The sequence below is a fragment of the Pipistrellus kuhlii genome, unplaced genomic scaffold (genome assembly GCF_014108245.1).
Source record: "Pipistrellus kuhlii isolate mPipKuh1 unplaced genomic scaffold, mPipKuh1.p scaffold_m20_p_9, whole genome shotgun sequence".
Classification (NCBI taxonomy): domain Eukaryota; kingdom Metazoa; phylum Chordata; class Mammalia; order Chiroptera; family Vespertilionidae; genus Pipistrellus; species Pipistrellus kuhlii.
This window is the reverse complement of record NW_023425595.1, coordinates 40,124,326-40,136,400: the sequence shown is the minus strand read 5'-3', so window position 1 is coordinate 40,136,400 and position 12,075 is coordinate 40,124,326. Positions and strand designations below refer to the sequence as shown.

General features: G+C 39.0%; 1 protein-coding gene and 1 pseudogene across 1 annotated transcript in view; both read right to left on the bottom strand.

The window, feature by feature from the left end:
• Positions 1-12,075, bottom strand: part of LOC118712482 (hemicentin-1) — a 98,116-nt gene that overhangs the window by 68,650 nt on the left and 17,391 nt on the right. The window lies entirely within an intron of this gene.
• LOC118713734 lies at positions 9,814-10,644 on the bottom strand (annotated as a pseudogene).

The window sequence follows — 12,075 nt, the reverse complement described above, 5'->3', positions numbered from 1 at the left end:
CTTTTTCTTACCAAAAGCATAGCTCACTCCACTTTCTTACCAGAAGCATAGCTCACTCCCAGTTGGAATGCCTTAGTGGTTGAGCATCGACCCATGCACCAAGGGGTCTCTGGTTCAATTTCCCATCAGGCCACATGCCTAGGTTTCAGGCTCAATCCCTGGTTGGGGGTGTGCAGGAGGCAACAGATAAATGTTTTTCTCTCACCAATGTTTCTATCTCTCCCTTCCTCTTTCTCTCAAATCAATAAAAACATTAAAACACACACACACTCACACATACACACACACACATACACACAAACAAAAACAAAACAACAACAACAAAAAACACACACAGCTCTCTTCATCCATATTCCTCTGTGCAGGGGAACCTTTCACTGAACTCTAACTTGGTCCTTTCTTCAAACTGCCTCTTCCTCCAACTTTGGGACTGACTCCCTCCATAGGTAGGGGTTCCCGACTTACCTCTTCCTCTGCTGTGGAGCTGGGTCTCTCTTGATCTCTGGTAGCTCTGATTACAGACTTTTCTCTCAGCTGCTCAGGGCTGGGAGCTGGGGGTGGTCTGGGTTAGAGGAAGGATGTCCAGAGGCACTGAAAGGAAAGGAACCTTGTGAGACTGAGATTCAGTCTCTGATGGAATTTGGACATGGGCTGGGACTGTATGTGTGGCATATCTAAAGTGGAAACAAGTTCTAAGTTTCACAAAGCGATATTATAAGTGCTATTTATTCTTTCTAGAATATCAAACTGATAACCTAGGTAAAGGCATGAACATAAGGAATATATAACTAGAAGATTGTTTGCCTATAAATTAATGATTAACACCAGCAACTGAATCTGAAAGCTTTCTGGCACTTACACTAGTTTCCTTGAACATGATCCACATCTACTTTCAGACCTTTTCTTTCATTTCAAACCTCCTACCCCATTCTGCTAGTCTTGTCAGCTGCCTCATTTTATGGACCAAAAGAAACCATTGGATGGGAATCTTTTTATCTCTTCAACATCAAATTTACATATCAACACCTACTTCCCCAAACAAAGCCCAATTTCATCTTTCTGTAATTTCTCCTGTTGCAATGGAGAAAGTAGCTTTCTATCTCCATGTCCTAGGCCTCCTTATCATTTTGTGAACAAATAAGTTATGTATTAAGTCCTGTTCTGCTTGAGCTCTCTAGAGATGTTTCTTTTTCCTACATTTTATGCTGACTGATACACTAAAACCCCAGTATTCTCATCTGATCAATGGGTTTAATAATAATACCCTGTTTCCCCGAAAATAAGACAGTGTCTTATATTAATTTTTGCTCCCAAAGATGTGCTAGGTCTTATTTTCAGGGGATATCTTATTTTTCCATGAAGAAGAATACCGTACACATTTATTGTTAAATGAAAATAAAGGAAATTTATTACTTGTATATGGTATGGTAGTACGGTAGTTGTCAACACAAACCAGACAAACTGTGAATCCTACAGTATCAAGAATTTACTCATTTATTCAATGACAATCATGTCATCATCTTCTGGAACATCATCATAACAATCCAATTCCTGAATTTTTTGGTGAATTTCTTGTGACTCCATTTCTTTAGAATCAGTGGACCAAATCTTTCATGTTTAGCCTAGGGGGGGGGGGGGGGGCTTATTTTAAGGGATGCCTTATATTTCATTCAGAAGGAAACCTGTAAGTAGGTCTTATTTTTGGAGGATGTCTTATTTTCAGGGAAATACAGTAATACCTACAACATCTGGGAAAGATGGGTTCCACCCTTTAAAGACTACACATATCATGGCTACATACAAAATACATTTATTAAAGAAAATTTAGAAAGCATTGTCACTTGGTAATCTGTGCTCAGAACAAAGGGTCCCCTCAAGTGTCCACTCTCATTAGCACTACTCAGGCCCAGGGAGACATACCTCCATAGTTTTGCCCTATATCCTTACAACAAAACTATCTGAATGCAGTAAAAGTTGGTGTTTTTTTAATAAGGTGAGGTTTTTGTGTGTGTATGTTTTGTGTGACAATTTCAAATACAGTTTGATTTCAGGTATTGTGTTTTGCCCTTACACTGCAGTGCCTAGAAAGTACTATGTCATTTCCTGTCCCTGTGCACGTGTACCATATGCAAGTATAGAGATTGCCAGTTACTTACTATGGCAGTTCAGCCTTAAAACTGTCATGGAATTTGCTGCAAATTTATGTCTTTCAATCTTTTGTATGGAACAAAAACTAACTGCATGTTCAGGTTGCCTTCATCAAGCTCTACGTTGGTGGGCCCAGAAGAGCAACTACCAGATGGAGGAGCCTCATCACTAGGGAAGCCCCAGGCATTGCCCCTAGCTTACCTCCTGCACTCTGGGACAGCTTGGGAATCAGAGGGCTGCAGACTTTCTCCACTTATTTATGCTTGATGACCAAATTCTTTTTTTCTCTGCAGTCTAAGTCTTATCAAGCCAGGTGATGGTTTCATTACATTTGTCAAGAATCATCTGTTTGCCCTTATCATTGAGCTTACTTTAAATTTTTTTACCTTCAGCAGTTGCTTTTATATTGCTAGCAAAGAATTTAAGTTATTATTATTTTTTTAAAAATAACTTGTCCCACTGCTTCTTCTCTTGACCTTTGTACTTCTCAGCTTCTTGGACCACATGTTTTCTGTCTTCCTTGGTCAAACTGTTCTTGTGGCTAGTGATGGTAATGCTGTTCTCTTTGCCTGAACTCTTGTCAATAGCAGAGATATTGAAAATGCTCTTTTTTTTCAGTTTAATATCAATAGTGACTTCAAACTGAGGAACTGCACAGAGTGCAAGTGGTATGTCTGTGAGTTCAAACTTGCTAAGGAGGTTGTTAAGGTGCATTTACCTTCAAAACCTGAATGAGATCCAGCTGTTTTGGCTCAGTAATTGAGCATCAACCTATGAACCAGGAGGTCACATTTCAATTCCCGGTCAGGGTACATGCCTGGGTTGCAGGTCGATACCGCCCTCCTCACGTAGGGGAGGGAAGAGGTGCAGGAGGCAGCTGATCAATGATTCTCTCATCATCATCATCATCATCATCATCATCATCATCTCTCTCTCTTTCTCCTTCTCCCTTCCTTTCTGAAATCAATAAAAATTTATGATTAAAAACAAAAACAAAAACCCTGAATGAGCACACCTGGCTGGTGGTGAGAATAGTTAATGAAGGTCTATGTCTACTTCAGGACCAAAAATTTATATTAGATTGGTGGTTCTTATTTAGGAAGGCTATTAATTATTGATTCACTTTCTTCTTTTTTAAAATAATTGTGAGCAGTATTACAGATGTCCTCCATTTTATCCCTCTTTGCCCCCCTCCACCCAGCTCATACCCCTTCTCCAGGCCATCACCACACTATTGTCTATGTCCATTAGCTATGCATATATACATATATATTTTTGGTTAATCTCTTCCAGTTCCCCTCACTCTCCATCCATCTGAGATCTGTTAATCTGTTATATATATATCCATGCCTTGGGCCTTATATTGTTTGTCAGTTTATTTTCTTCATTAGATTCCACATATTAGGGAGATCATATGGTATTTGTCTTTCTCTGGCTGCCTTATTTCGTTAGCATAATAATCTCCAGGTCCATCTATCCACGCTGTTTCAAAGGGTTGGAGTTTCTTCTTTTTTATAGCTGTGTGGTATTCCTTTATGCAAATATGCCAGAACTTTTTTATCCACTCATCTACTCATGGACACTTGGCTGTTTCTAGATCTTGGCTATTGTAAATAATGTTGCAATAAACAAAGAAGTGCATATATGCTTTCTGTGCTCTAAGTCAGGCTTTTTGGCAACAGTTGGCCGAGGGCAGATCAGCAAACATCCCGAGAAACCTGGGGTTCCTCCTCTGCCCACCACCTTCTGTCAGACTTAGTCACTGAATGGCTGTTTCTGAAAGGGCTTTTGGCAGCATTGGAAGGATAGGACTTCTGTCTATCCTGTGAGGGGGAGGTGACACTCAGACTTCAGGGAAAATGGTGGAAGTGTCCCCCATCCCAGAGCCACACTTCTGAGTCTATCCCAGAATATTTCTGCAGGATGAGATCCTCATGGGCAGGCCAGGGGACTCTGCTAGAAGCTTGGAATTTCTATCAGCTCTCCTGTGATGGGGAAGCACCAGTCAAATTTCTGAAAAAGTGGGGGGAATAGCCCCACCCAAAGCCAGTCACTGAAGCCCCTTGAGACTACCCAGACCCATAGGCCTGGCCTTTGCTTCTACCTCCTCAGCAGGGGTTAAGATGCAGGGTGGGGCAAAGGGGATTCTAGAGGGTGGAATAAGTTGTGGGCAGGGTAATTGTCTTGCTGTTGCTGGGAAGGGCTTGCTCTTTTCAGGAATCATGGCTGCTGCAGGGGGGGGGGGGGGGGGGATGCGCCCAGGGGAGGGGGGAGGGCATGAGGTGTACACCATACACAGGTATTTCAGCAATCTCTCCCTTCTCTCCTCAGGCAATGCTGATATGCGTTGCCCTCCCTCCGCTAAAGTCTAGAGTGAGTGGCTGCAAAAGAAAATCCTCTACTCTGGCCCTTTCAAATAAGTGTTTTTGTCTCTTGCAGGCTCCATATCTCCCCAAGGAACAGAGGCCCCATTGCATTTCACCTCTGTATGTTATCTGGTGGCTATTCCTGCATCCGGTGCTCCAGGCTGGGGATCATGCCTGGGGTTCAGGCCTCATTCCTCTTGGGGGGCAGAAATCCCAAATCCAACCCTCCCCTCTTCTACACATCCTCCCCAGCCCTCAACTCCCAACACCCTCCCCTGACAGTCCAATATCCCTCTGCACCCTTACCCTGCCACCCCAGGGAGCAGGACCAAAACCGCTTATGACTCTACCCTTCCTACCTGTCTAGAGGTGCTTTCTGCCCTCCCTGGTTTAAAAGTCTCCTCTTCACACAGTTTTCCATTGATATTCAGTGATTGATCCCCAATTTAGTTTAAGTTCCAGTTTCTGGGAGGAGGTGAAAGAAAGATCTACCTACTCCACACCATCCTGAAACACCCCTTTTTGACTCTCATCAATCATTTGGCTCTCTTTGGTTGACATACTATTTTGGACTTATTTTTCTATAACATATCAACATTTTCCATATATATATATATATATATATATATATATATATATATATATATATATAAATTTTTTCTTAGGATCCATAAATTGTACTGGACACAAAACTGTTTCCCTGCCTAAACCTCTTTCCCCACTAGATCATGAGGATAAATTCCAGGGCCTCCACCTGCCTGAACTTTTGCCAGGTGGCAAAAAGCAGGATTGGGCAAGTTTAAGGAACTCTGAGAGAAGACAACAAAGTCTCTATCAGGGATGGGACATTGGGCATTGGGCTAGTATTTAAAGTCATTAATTGTTACCAGGCACCGAGGCAGGTGATTAAGACCTAGCTTTTACCTTCAGGGTGCTTACAGGCTAGTAGAGGAGGCAGCTTTCAAAGCAAATAGTCCCAATATAGTTAATGCAATGTCATAATAGATTTCATGTCAAAACTAAAGGAAGATGAGACTAATTATTGCACTAAAAGTTCTTGTTTACAGTGCCTAGGACATAATAGTGGTTAGTGTATATTTGTTTAATTGAATGGATTCATCTGTATTGAGTATATTCAATGGTTTGATTGATTGATTCAATTACTTAATCATTTGTTTAGGCCTTTATTCATGCCTTAAAAATGTTCTTTTTTTGATAGTGAGATAATTTCTCCCCATTGAATTTAAGTGTAAAATTATCCTTAAATAAATTAGGAAAATTTTTTTGATTAAATATAAATGAAAGTTATGACCTTGAACACACTATGCCAATTCGTATCAAGGAATATCACTCTCCATAGGCAGAAAATAAAATAAAAGCTTAGAAAACTAAAATAAGTTGCCTGGTTTATATAATGGGATTCCAACCCAGGTCTGTCTGTCTGACTCCAAAGCCCATAATCATTGCCTGTCCCACACTGCATCTGCTAGAAGGTGCAGATCCTTAATGTCAGACCCTGGAGAGTGGATGGAGTTTGGTTTAGTCACAGCTGGAGCTGGGGAAGTTAAGCTGTCAGTCTGATCCCTGAGAGACACAGTGAGGGCTTAAGAAGTTATGATAAACTTGATTTGATCTGATCAGGTATTAGGGGCAAAGATTTTTATTTGGAAAGCAGGGCAGAGCATACATGGTCCCAGGCAGTGATGATACTGGGTAAGGCAGCAACAGGGTGTGAAATGGGACTAGAGCTTGTCCAGTGGGATAGGTAGTGGTGAGAGACAGGGTGGGACCACTGGAAGAGGAAACTTGAAGGTTTGGGTATTGAAAGCCAGGCCAAGTAGTCTGGATTCAGGAAATTGTGTGCTGAGCTGCACTGAATGTTGCTTTTTGGAAACATCTTTCATTTCATTCTTTTGCTGATATATTAACAACATAGCTTTAGTGTGGTTTAATATAAATAAAGACTTGTGACTCCTTTCTTTCTACTTGCTACATTTAATGTTTTGTCAAGTGGACTCATCTCTCTGAATTTAATTTTACTCATTTTAATATTTTTACTTTATTGGAGTGACATTGGTTAATAGGATCATGTAAGCTTCAAGTATACATTTCTATGATGCAAGGTCTATGTATTGCACTGTGTGCTCACCAACTGAAGTCAAACCATCTTCTATCATTTTCCGAGTTTTAACACTTGACTTAGTCTACATTTATGTACATGTGATAATTTTTGAAGTAAATTATATGGATGTGGAGGCTCTATAACCCCTGAGGTGATATTCTTACATGTTATATCTCTTGTTAACAATTCAGTAGTCCTACTTCTGGCTATTAATCAATGAAAGGGAAAATAGGATCTCAGAAATATATCAGTACCCTCATGTTCATTGTATCATTATTCACAATAGCTAAGATGTGAAAACAATCTAAGTGGATGTCAACATTTTCTGGGGAAAGAAAATTTTGTCTATATATACAATGGAATAATATTTAGCCATGAGAAGGAAGAAAGGCTTGCCATTTGCAATAATATGTATGAAAATTGAAGGCAGTATGTTGACTGAGATAAGACAAAAAGAGAAAGAGAAATATTAAATGATATTCTTTATATTTGGAACCCTTAAAAGTTGAACTCATAGAAACAGAGAACAGAGTGGTGTTTACCAGGATCTGGGGATTTGGGTAATGAGAAGATATTGGCCAAAAAGTATAAACTTTTATTTATGAGATTAATAACTTCTGAGAATTTAATGTACTGCATGAAGATTATAATTGAAACTTGATAAAAGAGTAAATTTTTATATATTTAGGTGCTCCCATGTTGGATGCACATATGTTTACCAGGGTTATATCTTCTTGTTGGATTGATCCTTTAGTATTATTTAGTGACATTGTTGTCTCTTGCGATGGCCTTCATTTTAAAGTCTATTTTGTCGGATATAAATTTACACAATGTTTTAGTATCAATTATATATCAATAAAGGTAAAAATAAAATAACTTTCTTTGGTGGCGGGGGGGTGGGGGAGAGGGGAGAGTACCTAACTGAAAGTATTCGATAGTAAAAAATGCTCCTAAGACAGATTTTAACAGCAGAGGAGTCAGTTTTTGCCTTGATGATAAGGTCCAAGTTGTTTCCTGACTGTGTTTTGTGTGTCTGTGTCAGGCCATTCTGTGGGCTCCATTGAGGAACTAATGATATTGTCCCCCAGATAATTATATCAGTGTTATCACTTTCACTGTCCCCCTTTTTATTCTGGTGGGGTCATTTCCATGGAAATAGGAGTGGGTGATATTCCTTTCTTTTTCACAAGGCTTAGCTTCTTACTGGGATTTAGTTGGAGAGAGAGAGAGAGAGAGAGAGAGAGAGAGAGAGAGAGAGAGAGAGCGAGAGCGCGAGCTTTGGAGAAAAGTCTCAAATTGCCATGTGAGTGAGCCTGCTTTAATTGAGCCTACAAGATCCGGGTGTTCAGCCAAGCCATCCACTTCCCTGGCCTTTAAAAAACTTACTCTGATTACACAGAGGATCTTCATTGGGGTTCATTAGGATGCTATCATTCAAGAGAAACTTTAGAAGGCTAAATTCTGTAGTGAACTTGGTACTAATGTTAATAAATTTATATATGTTTTATAGGTATTCTTTCATCTTAAATCTTATCAAAGATTTAGGTATACTAAAAACAATATTATATTAATTTGAGGTGTAAAATAGTGATTCAACATTTATATACCTTATGAAGTGATCACCATAATATTTCTCATTATACACAGTTATGATATTCTTGATTAAATTCTCTATGTTGTACATTACATCTCTGTAACTTATTTTATACCTGGAAGTTTATAGTTCTTTTCAAAAAGATTGACTTACTAAAGTCCTTGAAAAAGAGAACTAGATTATCTTAGTATTAAAGAGATTAACTTTATTTCTCTTTATTTTGACTCATCATTTAGAAAGTTGTAAATTCATACAGTTTCTAACAAATACTGACCATTAAAAAAGGACTTTCAGCAATAAAATTTAAGTGAATGGGAAAGATCAAAGAATAGAAAATCCCTATCATGGCATAAAGAAAAAGAAGGTTTTCTGTGTTTGAAATATTATTTCATGTCCATGGTTCAGGAATAAGATGCTTCTATTAGGAGCTGAGAAATCAAGATGAGAAAAGTTTGGTGTCTAAATTGAAAGCCAGAATTTTCTACTATGCCATTTTTTTTCTAGTCTAATGCAATCAGTTGGAGAAAGGGGCCTGAAGAAGAGGAGAAGGAATTTTTCAATGTTTGGTCAATCTCCAGCCCCAAGGGTAGGATTGAGGATAGAGTACAAATGTACTCAAGGCCTGACCTTCAATGACTGTGGAGAGAGTAATCACTTAGTATTAGAGTCATGCCTGTTGCAAACAGGCCTTCATCTCAGAGCCCTTGTATTAGAAACCCTTTGAAGAATGGGTATCACAGGTGAGAACTGACACAGCTAGCATTGCATGATATAAAAGGTAGGAACCCACATGATAGAAGTAACAACCCTTAACACTCTCCTTTAGATTATCTAAATGATTCTACCTTTAGGGCAGTGGGAGTGAGTAAATCCCTAATAATTTCAGGTGAGGCAGGATCTTGGGTCATAACTCATAGTGGAAGCTATAGGTTCTACTCTATAAAATCTATGTACAGCAAATATTTAAGAGGCTGTGACACTTATGACTATGGCAAAACACATGTTCTTCAAAGATTTGCTTTATTTTACTGAGAAGCTCTTTTGAAGGGTCTGAATGTGCTGTTGCTCCAAGGTGTGATAAAAAAATGTCATCAGCAAAGTCTAATTGGAAGCTGGGGCATTTCTTGATGGAGGGCAGATTGGGGACAGAACTTTCTTGGATGCCAAAATATGGGCTTTCTAGACAACTCCTGGGATTTGTTTAATACCTTCTTGATCTGAAGTAGGCATTTGACAGGGCAAAGAGTCTCTATCTACACCCATGTAACTCATCAAGCTGCAGTATTACCTCTTCAAAAACCGTTTTCTCTTTCCATCCTTTCTGTCCCTTTCTGTAAAACACCCAATATAATAAAAGGCTACTATGCAGATTGACTCCTTGGGAGTTCAATTGCTCGCTATGACATGCACTGACCACCAGAGGGTGGTGAGGAACATGGTGGGCTACCAGCAGCTGTGGTGGGGCACTGAGGGAACTAGGGATGGAGGAGGAGAGAAGGCTGAGAGGTGGGAAACCTCATTGGCCCTGATCACCAGCCAAGCCTAGGGACCCTACCCACTTATGAATTTCGTGCAACAGGCCTCTAGTTACATATAATCTTGCTCTCACTCAATCTTTCTGACAGTTCAAAGTCTGGTTTCTTAACTCTTGCTGTTTCTTTGTTGCAGTAGCTTCTTTCTGCTTCAGCTCCTCCACTGTCTGCTCAACTTCTTCTGATGCTCCCTCTGTTTGTTACACTGAGAAAGAGCTGGTCATTATCCCTTTTCAGATGCTCCAACTGCTCTGTCCTATCTTCATCTCTCTGAACAAGCTTCCCCATTTCTTTCTTTTGAGTTGACATCTGGGCTTGAAGATGACCCTCTCTGACTCCCCTATCTTCACCTTCTGGTCCTGTTCTTTCCCCTGAAGCTGCTCTGTCTCCCAGTTGTCCTGTTCTTTCACTTTCTGTTCCAGTTTCTTGTTGATGACCTTTAAGGTTTTTAGATGCTCTTGCTTCTTTTGGGGCTCAGCCTGCATGTCTGAATTCTGCTTCTGGAGGCTAACACAGCTGTCCTTTATCTTGTGGTTGTTTTAGAAAGCTCGCTGTTTTGCTGTTCAATCTATTCTATCTCAACCTGAGTGATAACAACCAGGAAGTCCACCACATTTTCTGGACAGAACTGGAATAGGATAGTTGCTGCCTAAATAACGTGATCCTGATAACAGAACTGGTCATACACTCATGATCCTTGAGCAGGTAATAAGCTTTGAATTGGACTTCCTGCTGTTTGGTTGATCTACTGTTTAGGTCAATAGGCAAATTAACCCACATGAAAGTATAATATCCATGAGTTGTTTTTCATCCCATTTAAAAAAATTCTAATGTAATTGTTTTGATGGGGAATGAAATGCTGGGTGAGGGTTCAATAGCATGTGACATTTTTGGGCTCAGCCTGCATGTCTGAATTCTGCTTCAGAAAGTCCAATTCAAAGTTTAATACCTGCCCAAGGATCATCAATATGACCAGTTCTGTTATCAGGATCACGTTATTTGGGCAGCAAGTATCCTATTCCAGTTCTGTCCAGAAAATATGGTGGATTTCCTGGTTGTTACCACTCAGGTTGAGGTAGAATAGATTGAACAGCAAAAACAGTGAGCTTTCTAAAATAACCACAAGATAAAGGACAGCTGTGTTAGCCCCCTAGTAACATAGAACTTCTCCACGTTGTTAAAGATAACCTGAGATAAATGAGAATGACAGTTTTGGAGTATGTGTCTTCTATTGTCTCTTCCATGGTGGGGTCCAGTGGGAGCAGCCAGTGGCAGCAGAACAACTACTACTATCCCACTACTCTGACAACCACTGCTTTGTTTTCTGTGTATATGAGTTTGTTTTTGTTTCATTTTATTTGTTAATTTGTTTTGTTTTTAGATTCCACGTATAAGTGAAATCATATGGTTTTGTCGTTCTCTGCCCTACTTATTTCACATAACATAATGCTCTAAGGTCCACCCATGTTATTGCAAATGGCAAGATTTCATTGGCTATCGTAAACAATGCTGTAATAAGCATAGGATTCATTTACCTTTTAGAGTTATTGTTTTTGGTTTATTAAAATTAAAACACTGAAATAGAATTCTGAATTGCTAGTTCTATTTTAAATCTTTTCGGAATCTCCATACTCTTTTCCACAGTGATTGTACCAGTTTACAATCCCACCAACAATGCATGAAGGTTCTTTTTTCTCCCATCCTTGCCAATACTTGTTATTTATTTATTTATTTATTTATTTATTTATTTTGATAATAGCATTCTGACAGGTATGAGGTGATATCTCATTGAGGTTTGGATTTGCATTTCCATGATCATTAGTAAAGTTTGGCATCTTTTAATGTCTGTATTGACTATTTTTATGTCTTCTTTGGAGAAAAGTCTATGCATGACCTCTGCCCACTTTTAAATTAGATTGTTTATTTTTTTATGTTGAGTGTGTGAATACTATATGTATTTTGGATTATTAACTCTTACTGGATATATCATTTGAAAATATGTTTTCCTATTCAGTGGGTTGCCTTTTTATCTTATTGATGGTTTTCTTCACTGTATAAAAGCTTTCCCAAAACTACTTAATAAAGAGACTGTCTTTTCCCCATTGTAAAAATAATTTGTGCCTACCACGTATTTAGTATGCAGTGAATAAAAACTACATTACTTCCACCTCATCATTGGTTTCGCTTTACACAGTTTCAGTTACACATGGTCAACTGTAGCAAAAGATAATAAATATAAAAATCCATAAATAAATAATTTGTGTATACATACATACACACATACATACATGTTTGCATTTTGTTGAAGAAGTT